At 37.0% G+C, this 24,828-nt stretch overlaps 1 protein-coding gene across 5 annotated transcripts in view; it reads right to left on the bottom strand.

Annotated features, from left to right (window-relative positions):
- LOC143229171 (transcription initiation factor TFIID subunit 12-like) overlaps window positions 1-9,010 on the bottom strand; it is a 44,818-nt gene extending 35,808 nt beyond the window's left edge. The window contains exons 1-2 of one of the 5 annotated variants that reach the window (XM_076461085.1): window positions 8,772-9,009; window positions 7,348-7,444 (exon numbers count right to left, since the gene is read on the bottom strand). The gene's annotated coding sequence lies outside the window, so the exon portion shown is untranslated. Of the gene's footprint in view, window positions 1-7,347; window positions 7,445-8,771 lie in introns of all 5 variants that reach the window. The other 4 variants (XM_076461088.1, XM_076461086.1, XM_076461089.1 and 1 more) reach the window with 4 other exon arrangements.
- Window positions 9,011-24,828: the final 15,818 nt, after the last annotated feature.

The raw sequence follows: 24,828 nt of genomic DNA, 5'->3' as shown, positions 1-24,828 counted from the left end.
CAGTTACAAATGGTGAATATATAGAGGGTGTTAATGAGATTCCACATACAGACTTTGCACAGATGTACAAAAAGCTCCAATGCAAAACCAAAGCCCCTGGTGATGGACAGGATCCAACATTTTCTGTGCTGAGGTTCTGGAAGAATCAAACCACAGACTCAGAGAAGGCAAGGAGAATGATCAATGCTTTTTGAAATTAGAAAGTTGCTTGATATGCGATATAAAATGTAATTTACAAGCGTCAGGATAGACATTTTCCTGCCATATCTGACTAAAGACAGCTAGGAGAATAGAGTTCTGGGGAAGGTGGCATAACATCTCATAACGTATATTATCAGGTCCAACTGATGTATTGCCAGACCGATGAATTCCAAGTTTGAGTTCCATCAGTGTAAGAGGGTGATTGTAGTCATAGGAATGGTCAGTTGAAAAGGAAAGAGGCAGATGCTCCGCCTGTGTTTTAATGACTAAAAAAGAAGGGGATACGTTTGAAGAGCTGGATACACAAGAGAAGAAGTCCCCAAGAGTATTGGCAATGCTATGTGCATCTGCAACTTTGTGGCCATCAGATATGAAGATAGAGAAGGGGGCAGAAGTACATCTTCCACTCACCCTCCAAATCTTATCCCATATAACTTTTGTGCTGGTGGTTGAAGAAATGCTGGAGGTGTACTTAAGATTCCTTCTGGCATTGACCTCTAACTTGCCGAGCATGTGAACGGGCTTGTGAAATGCGATGCAGTTTGAGAGCATGGGGTATCTTCAAAATTTATCTCAAGCACGTTTCTGAGTTTTTCGTGTTATAAAACAAGCAGAATTCCACCAAGGGCAGGGATACCTTGGGGAACATGTCGAGGTTTTATGGAAGCATTGAGTAGCAGCTTGTATAATACTGTTGGTTACTGCTGCTATACAATCATCTTTGGATGATTTAGATAAGATGGCAGGATCAAGTTCTGAGAGAGTAGTGAAAGAAGGCCAGTTGGCCTGGACCAACTTCCACCAAGGTATTATGGGTTGGATGGTACTGATCACAGCCAATCTCTCATATGAGGAGAAAATGATCACCACCTTGTGGATTGATGTCAACCTCCCAGGAAAAGTGAGTGAGTAGCAAAGGGGAACAGACAGAAAGATCTATAGCTGTAAATGACTGACTGGGTGCATGAAAATGTGTAAGAGCCAGTATTGAATAGAGCCAGGTTGTGGTTCAGGAGCATATGTTCTATGGTGCTCCCTCTCATATCAATAGGGAGCCACCCAAGAGGGAATTATGCCCATTGAAATCTTCCAAGATTAAAAAGGGGGTTGGCAGTTGCTCAATGAGGGTATCGAGGTATGATTGATTATAATGTGTTTCAGGTATAAGGTATACAGAGCAAATAGTGATGGTACAACCCAAGGAGACACAGATCGCTATAGCCTCCAAGGGTGTGGTCAATGACAGGGAGTGGGTGGGCAAATGCTGATAAACCAGTAACGCAACTTCCCCATGTCCATATCCTGCACATAGCCTGTTGTTCCAGTATACTGAATAGTGTTGAATGGTAACTGTATTTGTAGGGTGTAGAAATGCTTCCTGCAAAGAGACATATGGGATGATAAAAGTCAATCATATCTTTTATGTCAATCACATTTGATTGGAAACCTTGTCAGTTCCATTGGATTAGTGTAGCCATGTGTAATTATTCCAGAGAAGACGGTAAAGAGTCCTTCTGCTTACGATCGCCTTTTTTTTTCTTTATTGGATGTGGGTCTATCGCCCTCTATGAATCCTGCTCTAGCTCAAATGGTTGGATCTGAATTTATCGGTACACATACTAATGATTGAGTAATGGACGAGTGGTTTGTTTAATTTTTGGGGTATCAAGAGAGGGAACCCCATGGAAAAATCTTGACTTGAAGAAGGTGAAGTTTGGCAGTGACTGGAAGATGTGGTCAGGACAGAGATAGAAAAAGACACTGATTTGTGAACTCTGTTGATTCTGGGTAGTGTTTCATTAAGATTTGCTGGTGAAGACTGTGTAGGGGATAGGTTAAGGTCTGTTTGGACTCCTACTGTAGTAGCAGAGCAGGTTACAGCAGCATAAGTTCTGGACGGAATAGGTAATAAAAATTTTGAGCCTCTGTGTAAGTGAGATTGTTAACTGTCTTGAGATATTGTACTTCTTTTTCATCTACCCATTTAGGGCAAGAGGTAAAATAGGAAGGATGCATACTATTACAGTTTATACGATGTGGTTCAAGTTGGCATTTGGTGGCATTATGGTCTTTACCACCACAACGGACACAGATCAGGAAACCATGGCAAAATTGTTTTGAATGATCAAATTGTTCACAATGGAAACATCGCACAGGATTTGATATACAAGGTCGCACCTTACAATTCAGATATCCTGCTTTTATTGTGGTGGGAAAACGTGGTACTGTAAATGTTAGTATTAGAACAATTGTTGCCCCAGAATTCCATCTTTTTGAGTGAAGATATGGCATACTACTGTGACACCTTGGCTGGAGAGACCTGTGTGGATATCTGATTCAGGCACAGTTCTTAAATCTCTTTCAACTATGAATCCTCTGGAATAATTTAAAGTGGCATGAGGAGTAACTTCAATGGGTATGTCCTCCAAGGCCTTTGATTTCAGGAGGAGTTTGGAATGCTGTAATAAAGATGTTTCCACTAAGATGTCTCCCAAACATAGCTTTTCTACCAATTTATGGAAGCCAGCAAGCCCTTCTGAGCACTTCTGAATAAAAAATAGGGGCATTTGCCCTAGAGGTCTGTCATTTAAGGAATGCAAAATTAGGAATCGCAGGACAGATTCAAGTGGTGAGTTATGCTATACAGATTCATCAATGTGTGGTCATTTTCCAGTAGTCGAGTTTTTCTTGATGGTTTCAAGTTGTGTTATTTTTTGTTTTAGGAGTATCCATAATAAATAGAAAAAAATTTTTAGTGTCTACTGACCTCACCCCCCATGGAACCCTACAAGGGGATGCACTACTGTGCCTTAAGGGCACTGCAGTGATGCCAGGGTTTTGTGAGCACTATAGCCAAACACCAGTGTCAGACACAATGTCCACAACACCCGTTGTGGATGTTGCTGGTACTCAGTTGACCCTGGCCCAAATGGACCAGCCGATTGATCCTGGAGGGGCCACCCCAAGACCACCCGTTTACAGGAATTCAAGGCCAAAGTGGTGTGTTGGAGTTGGACCCCTCAACCATCAAGATTCTATCCTCCCCTTCACAGGTTACCACTCACGGCAAACACGCAGGTGGATGTTTAGATCTCAGAGGTAAACTGTAAGAACAGAACCTTCTCTGGGATGTCCCCTCACCATGTACAGGAATCCACATCAAGGGGAAACACAAGGTAAAAACATGCCTAAAATAGTGCCATCATAATGATGGCATGACAGAAAAATGTCAGCTATGGTGACCTAAGTGTCACACAGACCACACATTGGTGCATCAGTACCAGAAAACAGAAAGCAATGAGTTAAAAAATTGTGATCAATGCATAGCTTAGCCAGAACAACTTCCTCCTTCCAGTCCTTAAGGACGTAAGATTGCTGAAGAGCAACAGAAGGTTTGACCTGGAAAAGCTTGTTATTACATTGCTCACTACAAGTCGATTGCAGACTAGCATGAAACAGTCTTAAATACAGGACTACTAGTCCATGTATGGGATAGGCACGGCCATTAAAGCACCAGAGCAGACAGGTTTAGCTGCAGTATCATTGAGCTTGTTTCCACAAATACCAATGTGGCCTGGTATCATCTACTGCAAAGTAGATGATAGAGAGAAATGTGCCAGTCGGTTTTGGATATCAAGAACAGGGTGAGAACTAATGTGAAGCAATTCCAAGGTCAATAGAGAGCTAAGCAAGTCAGTATAAATAGTACAATTCATGTACTGCATTAGCTTCTATGTGATCCAGAGCAAGAGAAATGGCATACAATTTAGCAGTGAACACAAAACCTGTAGAGGAGTTCTTGTGTGCAAACACCAAACCACAATATACCATGGCAGATCCACCACAGTCATCTGATTTTTTCTTTACTGGATGGAGGTTGATAGACCTCCATGGATCCTGCCTTGAGTCCAGTAGATAGGTCTGTCTGTGGACAAAGATTCCAGCAACTGAGGGCATTAACAAATAATGATTTTGCATCTCGGGACTGCAGAAGAGGAAACACCTGCACCCAAAGCCAAAGTCAGTGGACCCAGGCAGTCACTGGAAGAAGTGGCAGAGATAGAGATGGAAGTAGACAGGTTCATCAACCATGGAGGGCAAACCTCTTCAGGTATTTTGCAAATGACTCTGCTGGAAGCACAGAAAGATCTGTATACACTACCATGGTGGTAGAGGAATGGGGTCAGCTACTTATGTCTGAGATAGAATTAGAGACAATAACTCCTGAGCCTCTAGAGAGGAGATATTGCTCATAGTCTTCAAGCATTGTACCTCTTTCTCATTCACTAATTTAAGGCCTGAAATAGAATAAGAGGGGTGTGAATCAATACAGTTAACACAGTTTGGTTCCAGTTTGTACTCATAAGTGTTGAGGTCTGCCACTACAATGAGCACATAAAAGAACCATGACATGATGTCTACAAATGACTGAACTGCTGATGCTGGAAAGATCTGAGAGGGCTGGGAATGTATGGATGTACCTTACAATTCAGATAACCTGCTTTGACTGTGGCAGGAGGAAGTAGTGATGTAAACATCAATATCAGAACATTAGTAGGCATAATTCAGCCTTTGCGAGTGGAGATTCGGTGCACCACAGAAACGCCTTGGCTGGAGAAACCACAAAGAATCTTCAACATTCAAGAGGAGTTACAGTTGAGAGGGATTTAAAGAATAAAAGTTGCATGAGGAGTAACCCTGATGTGTATATCCCCAATGGTCTTCAATTTCAAAAAGAGTTAGGAATGTTATGGTGAAGAGGTTTCCACCAAAATGTCTCCAGAGCATAGCTTTCTTACTGACTTAGGAAAGCCAGTAAGCCCCTCTATTCCATTTTGAATAAAAAAAAAAAAAGAGGGAGACATCTGCCCTAAGAATTTTTCAGAAAAGGGATACATATTTAGAAATCAAGGCAGAAAATCTGACTGATGGTGACTGTACAACAGTCATCCATGGGTGGTCATTTTCCTGTAATGCTTTTTTTTTCAATTTATTCATTTTTATTTTTTCCAATAATAATAACGATGCTGCATTTCAGTGCCCACTGACCCCACTCACCATGGAGCCCTATGAAGGGATGCACTACAATTCCAAACAAGGACGCTGCAGCAATGCCAGTATATCCAAACATCAACATCACACACAATGTACACAACACCTATTGAGAATATCCAACACTGGTACTTGGTTAATCCTAGCCCAAGTGGACTAGTTGAATGACACTGGGGGAGCCACCCCATGGCCACCCATGTAGAGTAATTCAAGACCAAAGTGGTGTGTTAGATTTAGACTCCTCAACCACCAGGACCCTCTCCTCCCCTTCATGGGTCACTACGCATATGAACACATGGGTGGATGTTTAGATTTCAGAGGAGGTAAACTGAAAATACAGGTGCCCTCACCATGTACAGGAATCCACCTCAATGGGAAATTTAAAAAAAAATTCAAAATTTAAAACCATTATTTTATTTTAGAACACCATTAATCCCTCTTTCATATTCCTTTTATAGTACTAGCCTCCTTTATTACCCATGGTTCATCATACTCCATAAACCAATCATTATGTTCAAAAAATAAAACTTGAAACAGTCTGCTTTTTCCAAATCTTAAACTTGTGTCATCTTGTCCTCTTATGTTTGGAATACAGCAAGACAGATATCTTTATTTTTTCAATCCTACAGATAAACTTGTAAATTTCAATAAATCACAATTATTCTTTTTTCTAGAGAAAGTAAGTTAGATCTTAACCAATCCTACAAGATAACCATTCCATTTCAGAATCATCCTAGTATCCTTTCTTAGTTAAGGCCAAAACTGTACATTATATTCCAAGTAAGCCCTGACCAATGATTTATAGAGAAATTGTTCTCTTTTTGATTTGTAATAAGTCTGTAAACACACCTGAGAAGCACAGCACTGTTTTGATGACTTAACCTATTTATTGTGCCAAATTCCTTTTTCACAATCGTACTGTTTCGAGGTTTTCCATGTAAATGACTAATCAAATTATAATAAATAAAATGCATTACCTTAAAGCTGACATAGTTAATGATCAGTGATGACGAGAAAACCCACTTGTAGAGAAAAATATGTAAAAACGGCTGTTTTGGGTTGAGAAAATTTTTTATCCAGAGGAGCAAAGAAGGTCAAAACCTTGTTCACTCCTCCAGATAAAAAATTTTCTCAACCCAAACCAGCCGTTTTTACATATATATTTGACATAGTTAATGATTATTTACTGAATATCTAATTTACCAAATGACCCAAGCCATTCCATATCTCAACATAACCACAAATAAACAAAAGAAGTTTGATAGAAGTTAACAAATTTGACAAATTTATTAACTGTATCCCCATAGTTAAAATAAATAAGAAAATGCAAAGGGCAGAGCACTAGAGCTGACTGAGTAGCAGAAATTGCTAATAAACTAATCATCTGGATCATTACCTGATTACATTCAATTAACTGATCATTTGCACAAGATAACTTAAAGATAAAAAAAAATTGGTTATTCTCACAAGTTCAAATTAACTTATAATAACAATAAAATTAAGTTTCAATGGGCACAGCAGATACTCCATTGTATAACTTTGTGCCGAACAAACATAATAGCAATATTTAAATTACTTGGATAGTTGTAATAATCAAAAATACCTATAGTCAAAAACCGTAATTTCATTTATTTGGTTATTTTTGCAACATTAACTGACTTACTTGTAATTTTTATTTCTTGATACTTGAATAACCTCACACATTAATAACCAGGAATATCAATCATTTTAAGCAACAATAATCAATGCACACAAGTAATCAATAATTTCTAAACACAACATCCTTTATCTAGTTCTTCCAGAGTTTTCAAAAATTAGCTAACTTGAAGAACTCTGAATTGAGTGGAGCATATCATTAGCAATGGATATGACAAATGTTATTGGAATACTATTATTATACTCTCTCTTAATTCTTGAAAATTCCTAAGGGATTAGATAGAGAATGTAGTGTGAAGAAATGAAACAGGCCCGATAGTAATGTCTTATGACAAGTATACTTGTATTGCTTAATTATCCAGATTTACTAACACTGATCCTTTAAGATAACCACTAACGTCAAAGGATCCAGTGTAATTACACTTCATTAATACCAACCTTGACCGGTTAAGGAAAAGTAAACTCTTCAATCCATTAGACTTTCCTGAACTCTCATCAATGTGATTTACTTAGTTCATCATCTTCTTTGTGGCACCTTATTAAAAGAATGAAAGTTAACCCATGTGTATAGTACAGTCTGCTTCTGGCAGTTGAATCCAAGTGTACAGCTTGCAAGAATTCTGTACACATCTAGAGCAGCTGCAGTTAATGGGTTACATACACAGTATCCAAAAACCTTTCCAGCAAACAGATAACAAGTAATATATTCAAAACAACCTAATTAATTAATGAATCTACAAAGGCTCTCTTTAATGATGCAAAGCTTCTTTTAATTTTTCCTATTACAGAAGTTAATATAATTGGCTTATAATTTACAGAGCAAACTTTATTATCCCTTTAAAAACAGAAATAATTTAACCTAGTTCTCAGGCACCTGCACACTATCTACTAACTTACCAAAGATGACAGAGAATGCATATAAGTGATCTCTGACTGCCTCTAAAAACGTAGCTGAAAAAAATGTCTTGCCTTACCAATTTATTTTAACATTTCATTCTTGTTACTTAACCACATCCAGGAATTTATATTAGTTGCAATACTTTCCAATATAATGCTCATGATAAAGAATAACGCTAAAATTCTCTTACAAAAATAGAAGATAACAGTTTCAGCCATCTCTAGTAATCTTCAGCAAAAACCATGTTATCTACGTTCTTCAACAACTGAATCACCCATTTAAAATTAGAAAAGTACTACACTTATTTTGTCATACATATTCGATTTTAAAACAAACATGGAACAATTGTCCTTTATTCACGTGCTTTTCCTGAAATGTGCAAAATGTGCTTGTTTTGCTACCTATCAGAAATTATCCAAACTTGTTTTTTATTAAATGCTATTATCAATAAACCACTGTCGCAAGAACTTTCATTCCATTGGTAATTAATTTAACCATATAATGCAAGTTCATATTCCTTTTTTAAATTGTAAATAAAATCAATATTTTTGATATAATTTTATATCTACAACTTTGACTTTTTCTATAAAGCATTTTTAAAACTGCAATTTCAATAAATATTTATAAAATTATGCATATTTTAAACAATTCTAAAAACGTTAATAAAACTTGCATGTTTTAGGCCTATACTAAAAGGAAAGGAAATATTAGGTGCTCTTTATAAACTAAGAAGCTACACGTATAGTATTTATCCTGCTTTCACATTTGTGTGATAATACAAGCTTTCCACACACTTTGAATGACGGTAAATTAAGTTAACAAAACTTGTAAACATAAGTTGTTAGTGTAAATCAAGACTCTTAATAAGCTAATAATCATATATAAATAACATAATCTTTCCATGCGCTTCCATTGCATCACTTCAGCAACGAACAATTCTTTCCACCTTATTTATGTCACTTACCTTGATGCTTCCAAAGGTTATAATTTTTAACACTCAATATTAATGATAAGGGTATTAACCTTAACCACACTCTCAGTCTCAAGATGTTACTCGATACTAAACACTTGCACTATAGGAGGTTCACAAACCCCTTGTGCACATGCGCAAAACTATTACTGAGACGTAGAATAATTTCCCAAATCAAATAAATTTGTCAGACCTTTCAATTATTTTAAGTTAAAAATAAGTAATTTTAGTATTCAGCTTAGATTATTCCTAGGTCTTAATTTCAAATTCTTCTGAATTTTAAATTTCTCTTTACTTCACGTTAATCGCTTGAACGTTTAGAATAATATACATATTGCTAATTATTACAGCCTGTATCAGACCACTTCTCACAGGAAAAAGCCTACAAATGTATTTAGGTATGATGTCAGGGGAGGCAATGGACTAGGCTATGACAAGTTAAAAGCGGCCTTACTGAAATGCTGTGAACTTAATGAGTAAGGTTTTCATGACGAAAATTCAGAAAAGTCAAACCTGACACTGGGAAAACTGTATGTCAGTCTGTGAAATGTCTATAGTAATACTTACACCAAATGAATTAATACGGCCAAGTGTGAAAATAGTTTTGAGGGACTGGCAGGTCTACTAATACGTAAAAAGTTCATGATCATGTGCTTAACTGACATTTTACTGTTCCTAAAGGAAAAAAAAAACCATAAGAGGTAGATGAAATGATCAAACTGGCAGAACAGTATGCTGAAGCTCATGGAAGGAGTATAATTGGCAAATATAAGAATGACTAGCTTATGTCAAAACCAGTGGTGGCTTACCAGAAGCAGGAGTCAGTCAAAGATGGCAAGTGATTAACAGACAAACTGGGAGAAGAGATGCTCTATTTGTTTTAATATATGGCACATTTCAAAGAAGTGCAAGTCCATCACCAACATGCAACAGCAGAAATCTCAACATAGATGAGCTGAAGTTACTTACAAAGATGATACTGGTAAGAAACAAGAAAAGAGTGAACGACAGCATAGTCGCTGCTGCCAGAAGAAGCAGAATCAAGAAAATATGTCACATTTACCATAAGAAAGAAGTGCGATTTCCATGGTAGGTCAGTGCACGACTAATGGTCAGCTTAAGTTAGCAAATGGGTCAACAGTGCCAGTAGTAATGGAAGTATGTGACAAACATTGATAGGTGATAACAAATTACAACATGTCAATATCTGAAGGCTGTATTGGGGACAAGAAAGGGAAAGTCTTATGAGACACTAAGTGCAGTAGTGTATCTGTGAGAATCAGTCTAGTATATGAACAGCAGATGGCAGGCAAGTACGCCTGTGTGTGTTAATTGATGGAACAGTCATAAGGCTTCCCATAGCTATAGGTGGACAATCCATATTATGTAAGAGACTTTGAAGTTACGCATATCAAGGCAGCAATATACGACTTGGTGACTAAAAACATGCTAGGTAATAAAAAGTAAAAAAAATAAATAGAAAGGAGACTAATATAGTATCTGCACTCACAACTGGAGCTCAAGATAAGAAAAAAGCAAGATATTGAGCTCTTGCAAGTACCAAAGAGTGACATCTCAAATGCAACTTTATGGGAATGGAAGATAGCTTAGAAGAAAGACCCTTCACTGCAGAAACTTTGAAAGGAATCCGCTGACTTAAACAGTCTACTGAAAGCTTGGCCTTCAGACGCGTTCAAAACAGGAAATATTAAAATACACCTACCAGGAACTAAACCAACACCTAAATCTTTTGTGATACGAGGTGTACATAATTCAATAGACATAGAAGACATTAAGGAAGCGTTAAGTACACAAAACATAAAACACATTTCAGTAGACCGTATAATTTCAAACATTACTAAAAAACCCACAAACCTAATCAAAGTAGTCACAGACAACAGCCAGGATATTACACAGGTCATTAATAATGGTATCACTATGTGGTATCAAAGGTACACAGTAGAGCAAACAAAAACACCAGCAGTGGTTGTCACACAGTGCTACCAATGCCAAAGGTTTGGACATGTAGCAGCAGCATGCCAAGCAAATGCGCGCTGTGTGGGCTGTGGGGAGAATCACCACATTACACAGTGTACTAAACAAAACCCCAAACCCAAATGCTGCAATTGTGGGGAAGAACACACGGCTAATTATAAAGGATGTCAGAAATATAAATCCATTAAAACACACTTGTACAAAATTAAAAATCCCAACACGAACAAGCCGCCACCACCACAAACAATTAAAGAACCCACACCTACCACTCCAGCACCACAAAGCACAACTACACAAACAAACACTTACGCTGCAGTGGTTAAAACTTCATCATCCCGACAGGAAAAACCATCATCATGTGAAGACGAAATACCCAAACCACCTCAAAACACACAACCAACAACGATTGAAACCACACTGACATCTGCTATAAATTCCACTTTCTCGGAAATAATGGTAGAATATACAAACCCTACAAACACCAACAGTCTCACAGACATAATAATTAAAATCATATTGAAAAACATACACAAATTCTTGCCGCAAATTTTAACCTCCATCATAAACTCTACTAAACATGGATAACTTCACAGTTCTACACATCAATATCCAGGGTGCTCTTGCTTCCAAGAAACATGAGATTGAAGTTACAACAAACTCCATAAAACCTGATGTAATTATAATTAGTGAAACTCTCCTATATAACTACCATCGATTCAAACTAAAAGGCTACTCCATTATCAGGCATGAGAGGAAGGATAATAGAGATCCAAACAGAGGTATTTTACTATTGTATAAGACTGAACTTATAGTTCAGGAACTTAGTATCCCTTCCAGTAACGAATCTATAATTATTAATATAAAAACGCAAAATCATGCAGACGTTACTGTGGCGGGCATCTACTACTCGCCTAGTACAGTATTAGATGTAAATCTTTTGAATATATTGTATAATAGCAATTCTAATCTTATTATTGTCGGCGACCTAAATAGTAAACATATAGCATTCAACTGTCGTAGTACAAACGCAAATGGCAATATACTTTTTCAATTTCTGGATGAATCAAACATGACTTTATTAAACGATGCAACACCGACACATATCTCGTACGCACACGGCACCAGTGAAATACTGGACCTATGCCTGTGTTCGTCTAATATGAGTCGCAAATTCGTAAACTTTCATGTTGGTCACGACTTGGATAGTGACCACCTCCCAGTTTGGTGTATCTTCAATCTCACCCACCACTTAAATAAAATCATAGTTAAAGACCAACTGAACTACAAAAAAGCTAATTGGCCAGTTTTTCAAACTATATTAAATGAAACCTTACCTCCCGAAGTACTACACATTGCCGCGGACGCATCAGATATAGATGCATACTGTCATATCGTCTCTGAGTGTCTAAAACATGCAGCCAACAGTTCTATACCGAAACAAAAACACTTCACAACAACTCATTCATGGCAACCACATAAAGACATAATACACTTAATTAAAGTCAGACGTATACTCCGCAGACAGTACATTCAAAATCGCAACACCACACTTAAAACACAGATAAACACAATAAGGAATAAAATACGAAACTTAATCAGACAACAAAAACAAGAAAACTGGGACACCTTCTGTTCCGATCTAAATCACAAAACTGATCATAAACAATTCTGGACACACTTGAAAAGATTTACAAATACAGGAACAACAAACACAGTATATCCACCACTGGAACTGGATGGAGAGACAGCATACACTAACACAGAAAAAGCCGAGATATTTAGAAAACACGTTCAAGACACATCATGAACCAGACATGAACAGATACTTCTGTAATTTAGTTAAGAACTTTAGAAGCATTTTTACACCTAAATTTCAAGTCAACACTATTACACATCAAGAAAAAACAAAAGACTGGAGCACTCATCAACTGATAAAACATATCACTGTAACAGAAGTCGTAACTGCCATTAACAACACAAAAAACAAAGCCCCTGGAGAAGATGGTATTCAAGCTATCCTCCTAAAACAAGGCACTCAGAGATTATATGAACACCTAACAGCGTTATTTAATCTATCACTATCAGCAGGATATATCCCCGTTTCTTGGAAGGAAGCAATAATATTAATGTTCCAGAAAGAAGGAAAGCCAGCGAATAAACCAAACAACTACCGCCCGATTAGCTTAACCAGTTGTATTGGCAAAGTATTAGAGAGGATAATTAGTAATCGTCTGTCAGTATACTTAGAAGAAAATTCAAAATTACCAGAAATTCAAAACGGATTTCGAAAAAAACCGCCAAACTACAGACCACCTGATTCGACTTACAGAATCAATAACAGACAGTTTTAATAAAAACGAATGCACTGTAGCTTGTTTTCTCGACATTGAGAAAGCTTTTGACACAGTGTGGCATAATGGTTTACGTCATAAATTGCAGGAAATGGCATTACCCCAGGGAATTATTCGCTGGCTGTCCAACTTCCTGGAAAACAGAATGTGTAAAGTAAATGTGAATGGAGCCCACTCAGGGTCCTTTTCACCCGAAGCAGGAGTCCCGCAGGGAGGGGTTGTTAGCCCTATATTATTTATCATGTACGTGAGCAATATGCCTCTGTCGGACCTAAATTTAGGTTATGCATCACAGTTCGCTAACGATGTAGCAGTCTGGAAAAGTGCCCCCACTCCGTCAATAGCAGCAACGAACTTACAACCAGTCCTAAATAACATTGAAGAATACTGCCAGAAATACAGAATCAAAATCAATATTCCGAAAACCCAAGTCATATTATTCAGCAGACTGAACAAGCTGAAAAAAGATCCACCAAAGCTCTATATGAATGGATCACTTTTACTGACTGCTACTTCTGCTAAATTTCTAGGTCTAACCTATGATTCAAAATTAACGTGGTTACCACATATTAAAAACATACTGATACGAATCTGGAAAAGAGCAAACTATGCAAGAAGTCTTTCAGGTAAAATCCAAGGAACATCACCAGATAACATACTTAAAATCTACAAAACGTACATTAGATCAACAATAGAATATGCATCACCTGCCTGGATTAACATAGCACCCACACATTTACAGAAACTTCAACGTATACAAAATTCAGTGCTAACTTCGGCATATAAAGTACCACGTAGCACCTCAATCACATTCATGCACAAATATGCAAACATAGACACAGTAATGTAACACAAGCTGGCCACTATGGACTAGACACTTAATCCCTGTTTCCTTTTTATTATTATTATAAATTTTCTTTTAATCATTATTTTATTTTATTTTTATATACTTTTTTATTTTTCATTTATTGAATTATTATTCAATTATTGAATAATTATTATTATTATTACTTTTTTTTGTTACTACAAGTAGTAGTAGCATTCTCTCTATGAAGAAAAAGGAAAAAAATACAAAAAATATATACATGAAAATAAAAAAAATTAAAAAAAATTCTTAAAAGAAAAAAAATACAAGAGAAATAATAAAGGGGGGGGAAAGACTTCTTGTTCGTCCATACATGGACTGAGCCCTGAAATGGGCCTGAGTACGATGTTATACTTTTACTCTGGCCCAAAGCTATAAAAAAAAACAAAAAAACCCTAAAGACAGACGCTATAATCGTTCGGGAGGGAGGAAGAGGTCTAATGTACCTGACCCTCCTGGGTATTTAACATCAATACCCAAATACTGACACAGTGAAACTTGGAACTTTGCCTATACTTGCTTTGAAACACAGTGCATTGCATCATGTAGACCGTTTCTCGTAACTATTTAAATCTATAATTTATAAGTGATAAACAAGCTCACTTTAATTTCTTACATCATCAACTTTAGAAAAAACACAGTTTTGAAAAATCCCCAGTAGGAGGAAATGTTTCATCATCTGGTCCATAGACTAGGACTGTAACAAAGCTTTGCATAAGAGTCGCATGTGTAAATACATATTTGTTGATATCTGATATCAAATATTTTCTTGATGCATCCAAATACATTTATTTTTCGAGCAAACTCTAGAAAAAAAATTTTCCGCTGAAAACAAAGCACGATATTTGTATTCAGATGCTAGCATCATTAATCAAATACTCGAGTTCAGTTTTTAGTCAAAAGGACATTTTCAACTTTGAAGTTATAAACTTTCCTTCATTAAATACGAATATGTTTTGTTAAAATCCTTACTACTCCCAGCTTTTAGACATAATTTGTTTAACATTATATTTCTTCAATACAACTTATAATATCCCTCTTATTTTTTGTTTGCTATTAAGAATACGGTTGCACAAAAAGATATCTGTGTTCTTCCCACCACGGATATCGAAACCCGATTCTAGTAGTATAAATCTGCAGTCATACCACGTGCTCCTAGGGAACACTCTTTTTTTTTTCTTTTTTAGAAACGCGATTTCTCCTATTATATTTTAAACACAAAATTTATTCAATTCTCTAAGAAGTTCAACAATATTCGAGAGTTCTTCTTGATGCACGGAACAAAATAACCGGGTTCAGATCGCAAATCAAAATAACCCCTACTGCGAATCACTTTTCTCTTGTAGTAAATGTTCAATAAAGTTTCAGTTTGCTTATGTTCATTTCTTAAAGCCCCCATTAGCACAGCGGTATGTGTGTGGGTGGACTCACACTGCTAGAAACCGGATTTCGATACCCGTGGTGGGTAAAGCATAAATAGCCCATTGTATAGCTTTGTGCTTAATTCCAATCAATCAATCAATTATTTCTTAGAAAATCCCACTAAACGACATATACAGTATTTTCACACTTTTTCATGTACATATCGCATACACATAACACATTCTAGTAGTCTATTCATGACGTTTAAAATGTCGCCGTTCGGCGCCCGCGTTCTAGCAGCTAGACTAGAGTACGTGCATAAAGAACATGCACTGCAAATTTACCATTGAACCGATTATAAGAGCAGTTTCTGCTAATCAAATCCACCAAGCTATTTTGTCCTCTGCTGCTGAAATTTTTTTATGTTTAGATTATGTGAAAGCAGTTCTAATGCACCAAAATATTCTCCTTTTTCATTTCAACCAAAATAAATACAGACCAAGTCGTTACAAGGCTTATAACTCGGATCCAAATTGATGATGTGCAGTTGTCAGGTAGTGTATGGTCAAGTAGTTGATCACTGGCAAACACACTTTCAAGCTTCTTTCATGTATACAAATATTGTTAGAGTGTCAAATAAATTTCTAGAGTATTTATAACTTTTTGCATATCAGTCATGATGTATTTAAACTGATTATTTTTTCAAATTCACTGAAACTTTGCAAATGTGAGAACATTTATAGTGTTCGGTAACGCACTACCAGAGCGTACTTCAATTAATAAATTTTCCCGTTTCACCAAGATAAAATGCGAATCTTCAGCAGATGGTTCGGGTGTAAGATCAAAGGCAAAGAGTATTCGTCATATCCTACCCCAGTTCCTTGATCTTGAAACTATTTCACCATTCCACTAAATATTTTTATCGCTTTGTGCATAGAGTTCAGCATCAAAATTGGATTGAAAAGGTCGAGCAGGAATCTATTTTTCATTTACACTGATTGCCACAAACTTGATTTTAGAAATTGTGCGGATTTTTTTTTCCAAGATCGATTAAATGCTTCGTTATCAACATAACCTATAACAAGAGTTGAAGGTACTTGACTTTAAAATACATCATTGATAGATGCTTGTAAGTTTCACTAGAGAGTTGAAAAAGATTTGCATACTATTTATTTCAAAGGATATTTAGCTGCTTCTTTCTGAAATGCTTTAACGTGTGAAAGATTGAATGACGGACTGATCTTGACTTTTCTAGCATGGATAGAAGGATGTTGCAGTATAATATTGAATCCAGTTTCGTCATTTTACTTAATACAAAATAAATAGAAATACGAGTCGGTGCTTTAATGTTACAACAAAATGTAGACAGCCAATCATGCCAACTGTTTGACTACCATGTGTATTTTGTGTTGGTCTATGATTCCGTCCTTCTCACAATCATTAACATCGACATCATCAAAACTACCAGCCAAGTCTTTTACCCACATGAACAGTGTCAAATGACTTCTCTTGGCTTCTCTATTATAACTCTGTAAAGTTTCTATGTCGGCCTTATATGTGTAAAGGTTATGAGACAAAGAAATGAGCTTACCATTTAGGTTTACACCCATTTGAGAAAATAGAGACTAAAGAAACAGATTGACAGGTGCAGAATTTCTTCATCCTCTTTTATGTCAGTCCCATCAGACTTGACAGTCTTTGCCTTTATATGAAAATATTATTGTGATAGATCTAAATATTCATGTCCATATCACGATATAGAAAATTCGACAAATCCTTTGTTGGTCATTAAAGATGACTGACCTTACACGATCATGGTTTGCATGGGAGGGAGAGTAAATATTTCTAGCTCAGACTTTGTACGCTGAAAAGACTTTTCCTGTGGTAGAAGAGGTATGAGTACTTGACTCAAAAGTCTAGAGTCGATGTTCTTCATCTCTTGGTTTTAGCTATTCCAAACGCGAGACAAGCCCCCAGTAGCAAAACGGCGTGACTGCGGACTTGCAACCCTAGAAAGTGGGTTCCAATATTCGTGTTTGGCACAGCATAAATAAACCATTGTGTAGCTTTGTGCTTAACTAGAAACAAGCAAACACTTTGCTAAATTTCCCTGTTATCTTTGCCTTTGGGACAGCAGGGATACCGCAGCGCACTACAACAGGAAGCACTGGCCACAACGGACCGAGTTCTCTGTGGGGAGCCACAATGTCAAGTGTGAGCCACTAGTGGACCTCCAGAAGGTGTTGTCCCCCACCACTGCACATAAAATTGGGTCTTATTAAACAATTTGTCACAGCTCTTGATACGGAGTATGCAGCCTTCAAATACCTTCAAGACTTCTTCCTTAAGCTGCCTGAGGCAAAGGTCAAAGATGGTGTCTTCGTTGGAGCACAAATAAAGAAGATCCTGAAGTGCACAGATTTCCCCAAGAAGCTCAGTAGGAAGGGGAATAAAAGCTTGGGACAGCTTTGTCACAGTGTTTCGTGACTTCTTGGGCAGTCACAAGGCCAAATATTATGTGGAACTGGTTGAGGCTGTGGTGAAGAACTACGGCAAAATGAGCTGTAGGATGTTCCTTGACGCTCGTCTTGATAAATTTAAGGAGAACATGGGAGCATACTCAGAGGAGAAAGGCGAGCGCTTCCACCAAGATATACTGGACTTTGAACGCCGCTACCAAGGAGCGTATAACAAAAACATGATGGGATACTATATTTTGGGGATAATACGTGAAAATGATTTACATTACAGTCGTAAATCTCAAAAAACTACTCACTTCTAAACATTTTTGTGTAACTTTAGTATAAATACATGTAAATATCGATTCATATGTTGTTTTATTCAGACCTTATATAAATGAAAATGTGCAAATCTGCCCGTTTTTACATAAAAAATAGATTAATTTCTAAATTTCATTATCCAGGTCACAAAAGCAAAGTTTGAAGGGAATAGCCATTTTCTGTACTTTTACAACATAAGCACTTAAGTGCGTGTTTACTTCTAGCAAAGCCTCATCGAGCTATCTGCTGAGCCCACCGAGGAGAATCGACCCCCTGATTTTAGTGTTGTAAGTTCGTAGACATACCGCTGTACTAGTGAGGATCAAGCAATTAAAAAATAACACATACTATCCAGGAACAAAATTTGTGTCACATAGTGTTATTATTGGTTTATTGGTATTTGTGAAAAAATATGTATTAATTTTGATATGAAATCCTGGTATGCACTTGTTTATTATTTGTGCTTTGGTAAGTGTTAACTTTATTTATAAATGTTGCTTTGTGAATCAACTGTTCTTTGTTGTTGAGATCAGATTGTAGTTGCGTGTCCATTTTAGACCATTACACTGTTATCATATAATCATTAACAAATCGAAGTATTACTGATAGTACAGGAGCGAATGTTATAGACGATGCATTATTTAAATTCGCGCATAAGTTCATTGTCAGGTTTATGAAGTGAACTTTCTACTTGGTTTAAGATTTGAATTAACTCCTCAGTCTTTTTGAAATGAACTGGTCAAATATAATTTATTATGGATGCAGAATCAAAGCCAGAAAAAATGGAATAATCATCCTGTGTCAGCAAGCATGTTATGCCAGTTATGTGGATACTATAGTTCAACCAAGAACACTTTCCATGAATTTTCTAGCTTGACAGATCTCTAAAGACGAATAGTATAGTGTCATTATTTTGGGGAAATGATTTATGGAACTTTTACTAGGTAACAAATACAACTGATCCATGTCGAATAATGAAGAACAGTATTATACGTATTATTTTATAATGGCATGTGATTCAGATATATTTGAGGAGCTCAGTTATCAAATTTTTCAGTATACCCTTTGTAATTTATGAAATATTATTTTGTAGAATTTCTTATCTAGAAAACACACTGATGCGCGTGAGAAATATTTAAACTGAGTACATCTATAAGATCAAGTTTTTGCAGGAACAAGATGAGGAAGACTGGGTGGCCGAGGACAAGTTTGGCCATAATAGGATCTCGAGATAAAAAAGAACAGGCTGCCATGACTATTAACAGAAACACATAAATAGATGTCTTCATTGACATTGACAAGAACTACTATGAGAATGAATATGTCGTCATGGCTATGGTCTATAAACCTGAAAAATTTTGAACTAGCAAACGTGGGACTACTTCACAATGGTAACCTAAAATGTGTGGCTCAGTGTGTGATTGGGAACTTTAGAGGTATTATCCATAGTTATGGTTTGGCACTCACAAGGTAACAAATGATTCAAGAGTGGAGCAACTATATATGATGTGTTCGAGAAAATCCTCAGACACTCTATTGTCCTGAAGAACATTACAGGTGAGAACATTTACAACTCAGGCAAGTATCAGTTATGAGAAGACAAAGTAGAATTTATCTTCTACAATGGTCATGCTTATTCTAAAGATCTTCATTTCCCAGTTTCTAGGTAGATTCACGTCTATGAGACGTTTGGTAAGACATCAGAGAAGCAGCTCAAGACGAACCCATGTCAGTCTGGCTGCTGGGGGGGGGGAAGCAGGACAAGCAGTGCATGGAGCATGGTCATGGCAATTTTTGAAATGCTGAAAGCTCTCACGTCAATGAAACTGTTTCCATCGGTAAGAAATACTGCTACTCCGCTAGTTTTCAGGCCATGGGAGAATTCCACCGTTATTTTGCACGTTTCGAACGCAAATACCACAGAATGACTATGTTGCCATTAATGGTACTCTTCCAAAAGACATAAGAGCAGCGTTTGCTCAACTGAAAACGTGAACTTTCGACAAAAACTACCACCCAGTGATCCCCACCTAGATCAAGCAGCATTTCAAGGAGTAATGGTAAACCCAACTCAGCTGCTGACCTTTAGAATGGAAACAAATCATCAGCAGCCATGAATTAACTGAAACAATAATCTTCTTTGAAACACAAAAGGAGGTGTGGCTCCATGAAAACAGAGGCCAGGGGTGCAGTATCATAGGGAAATTCACTCAGGACTCAACGGGTGATGGCAAGTAGCTCAGAAGAAAGCTTGTGACTAGCAACTGTAAGCTAGACTTTATCATAAGTAAACATGAGAAAATGGGATCCTGGTTGGAGCACGCGATAGAGATGTCCTCTCACATACAAGCTTACATACTGTGATGGCTCCTATCTCTAGTATGCTCACTTTTGCACACGTCAGCCTCATGTACATGTTACAACGTTTTACCCCAGATGGGGCTGTCTGGGTGGCCACTCACACCATCCATGTGAAGAAGTTTTCTGCAAGCTCGAAGGCATGGGCGCCTACATCACCAAATAACCTGTGACTGCAGTGAGAAATATTGTATAGAATGCCTCATGGATCTAGAATACTTGTCCTGGTTGCCCCTGCCTAATGGTGGGACAAAGACAACACTCTCTACATGCCTCAGGACCATACCTTTTAATATTCCTGACCAAAGTACTGGAAATTAAATTAGGACATTCAAGACTACATAACCCCCTGAAAAAATACTAAGCACCTTAGAGGATCCACCACGTAATCTTCACGGTCCGAAGGACTTGATAGGTGATGCAGATGATCTGTGTGAGCTTACAAACAACCTTGTCAAACTCTAAGAATAGGATAAACACATTGCCATAAAAATGGAAGGGAGACACAAGACGAATTAACGGGGAAAGATTGCAGAGGTCGCACAGGCTGAAAGACGAAAGGACAACTTTAACAAATTGCAAGACATGATCCCATTTAAATTGTATCCATGAAACGATCAGCCAAGTCTTGAATAAAGACACCACATTTGGGGTTCCTTCACATTCTGTTTAGAAAACAGAGCATTCCAATCACAAGCATTCTGACTATGCTTAGGTTTATCATCTCATTCTGACTAGCAGCAAAAGAAGAATTCAAACACTATCCCCAGCACTGACAGATATGGTGAGTTAAAATGTCAAATGAAAAACATCTAAAATCCTTAGGTCAAGCTTCTAGCAAAGTTTGCTGGAAAGGCCACAGCTTCTCTACCAGGAATATTCAGAAGTATTGTGTCCTAGTTCCAACACATATTACTAAAGATGGCTGGCTAGCTTGTAGCATATCTGTGGGCTCTTTTCATCACCACTGGGGTATATTGCTGCCTGAGACTGGTTATTGTTTTACCAACATGTGAAAAAGTAAAAACCATAAGGCGAAGAGGCTGGCAGCAATTAAACCCACAGTTAGGGTGGTCTTTTCATCATCATGAGTTGCAGCAGCTGCTTTTAAGGTCAGAGGGCAGTGCTACATCATAGAAACCAATGACCATAGGTGTGGGAACCGCTGAAGAAGTCATGTTCCAAGCTGGACAGAGCGAGTGAGCATGCTATGAAGCCTTTTTTCACCTCTGGCTGTTGGTGTTGGGATAGGGACAGAGTTTATGTTGGCATTAACGCCCAGCTTCTGGTCTTCAGTCCTCATTAAAATATCTTTGTTGTAATCTTCGAACTGGCCAATGTAGAGTTGTATGTCGCTAAATGTCATGTAAAAACATAGTCCATTTTCAAACACATTCTGCATGACATCTATAGCTTTATTGCAACAGGGAGATTGATAGGAAAGAAAATAACGTCCTCAACGTCTAAACTGCTTCTGGAAATCAGAGGCTGCGCTTGTTTCCAGGATGCTTGAACAAATTAGAGTCTGTGCACCAATGGTCATCCACACACAGGTCAAAATCGAGTCATTTACCCTCTTGTTATCTTAGCAGCTAACCTCTTCTAATTTATTGAGAATGAATATGGCCCATGACTATTTGGCCCCAAAACTATCTATGATGTAGATGATGTTCAGGACCTCATTGGTTGTTGTATGAGCAAAAGATATCTGCTTGTATTCTCCATTCTTCATAGGGTGGTACCCATTGTTAGTCCAGTTATTTTAAACGGCTCCCAGTCCTTTGTTTACACTGTAGCTCCACATATCAACATTTTTAGAAACTCCAAACTCACTATAGATGCATTCGTTCTCGGCAATCGCATGGATTGCCTAACATGTTGCAAATTCGGTCTTGGAAAAGTGGCATATGGATCTCCTCAAGAATCTGTTGAATCTTGTAGCAGACAGAAAAGTAAACAGAGAGTGTGAAAAAAAATCTGGAGTCATCAGGTGATCATTGACTGACATCCCACATCCTGTGGTAGTTCACCAGACTGCAAAGTTAAGTTTATTCTGCCAGAATTGCATCAGGTTCGAGCCCCAGGCCTGCACAAGCTTATTACTTCTTATGTATGGCAGTTTGTACTTCAAGAATACATCAAATTACTCTGCCATGAACACTTCCATTGGATTGACTGTCACTTGGATGACAGACTTTGTGCCTGCAGCTTTAAACACCCCACAGCCAAGGTAAGTGGCATCCCTGCAGGAAACAACTTTTGTACATCATAATCCATATGTTTCAGATGCTTGCCAATGTTCAATCAAGAACGCAATCCCTCTTCAGCAATATACTGACAACCATGACCACAGTATATGTTTTGGTCTAATATCAATCACCTATACTGTAGGCTGTTAAAACACTTCTTATTGCAGGTAACCAGTTAACCAGCTATAACCACTGTGGATTTAGCCCCTGGTTTGTGATCCTTTAGTACTCTTCAGGACCTTGTGGAAATTGTTGTTCTTGGGTCCACTGTCAATCTTAGAGTCAACAAAGCTAATAGGCTCATTGACAACGTAAACTTCAACAGAAATTTAGTTTACACTCAACCTGATAAATCTCATTAGCGTGAGCTTTTCTTATAGTAAAGTCATATTCGACTATCTGCTGTATCCACAAGGGTATTTGAACCTCTGATTTTAGCTTTATAAATCCAAAAAGTTAACACTGTCCCACTAGAGGTAATGTGATTGGCATCGACAACATCAGTTGGCTTGATAAGAGTACCTATAGGGCGAACAATCTGTATAGTTTGCCTTTACCAAGACACTCCTTGTATACCTGGACCAGAAAAACAACACACACAGTATCTCCAATGGTGCTCCCAGCACACTCCTTGAGGCTGTGTGTGTAGGTTGCTAATCCTTTGTAAACTTCCCTCACACTGAATTTAAATAGTTGCAATGTGGGACAGTTGATTCATTGAAAGTTTCTGTTATGGCATGGATTTGATAATGTTGATGCATCAACATTTTTCATACTTAACAGCAAGAATTATAAACCTTGGGGAGACAACTATAGATTTAGACAAAGTAAAAGCCATCTTGAGCTAAGACAATTCTATTTTTCAAACAGCTTGTTTGGTCTATGGAATGAGTTGCCTTTGAATGTTGTAAAGGCAGTAAATTTGAGTGAGCTTAAAAGAAAACTTGATAGACAAATGAATGATAAGGGCTGACTTTAATGTTTTTTATTTAAAAGTTTTAGTTCGGCTTAGAGGAGGTCACAGCCAAGATGGACCAAGAGGTCCCATGTTGCCCTTAAACATTATGTTGTTATGTATCTAGCCCTGTAATGACAACAATATTACAAATAACGAGAGAATTTAGAAGCTTCAAATAGGATGACATCAATAATATTACAAAAGCCTACTACAACAAATAAAGTTCGTATACAACATATGACTTGTACAGAATTATGTAACAAAGCTTGTTATAATTATCACTTTTAATATAATTAACCTTTAGTACTTGTTATGAAAACTGCATAGTCATTAAATATTACATCAATAAATAAAGTAAATAATGCCTCTTAAACAAAACAGTCTTGTATATCCAACACGCACTTTGACTAATCCATGCACATGGGATTAAAATGCATTTTTTATCAGAAATATTTTTATAAAAATTATTTTTTGAAGTGGAACTGTATTGAAGTATCTATTCTTAACTCATAACATTGAAATACAATTTTACCAGAGCATACTAAAATTGCTTTACCACACTCAGAATGTTTATTGTTCTAAAAGAATTAAATGGAAGTTTTCTGAAAATTCTGACCCATCAGCAATCAACATTATACTGATCACATATGGAAAAACCAAATAAAATGAGCAGTGAGAAACTGCATCTCTCAAACAATGTTAAATAGAAATGAGGCCATAAAAAAGACTTATAAAATACTTTCCTGATTACTGGAACTGTCACTGGTATCTTAACATTTTTTATGTACGACATCATTAAATTACATTTATGTAGAAAATTTTAGAGAAAACTAATTTCTAATAGACTTTAAAATTTTTATAGCATTTTAACTATGCAAATGTTGAATGTACTTAATATGATAGTGAAAACATTGGGTATACAATAACCATCAGATTAAGCTATTCAGTGAAGTATAATAATTTGTACTTTAGGTGGATATTTCTCACTGATAAAATTTCTGTAGTGAAGTGATGTCCTTTGGTTCTTGGATATATAAATTTCTCACAATTTGCAAAGTGATTTGTATGAATTCTTACTATTATTTATTTTTTATGTACACCCCATAGGCATTACTACTTCAGCTATGTGGTTT

Source organism: Tachypleus tridentatus, chromosome 10, assembly GCF_004210375.1.
Source record: "Tachypleus tridentatus isolate NWPU-2018 chromosome 10, ASM421037v1, whole genome shotgun sequence".
Classification (NCBI taxonomy): domain Eukaryota; kingdom Metazoa; phylum Arthropoda; class Merostomata; order Xiphosura; family Limulidae; genus Tachypleus; species Tachypleus tridentatus.
Note: the sequence above shows the minus strand (reverse complement) of the source record. Positions and strands in the feature narration are given on the sequence as shown.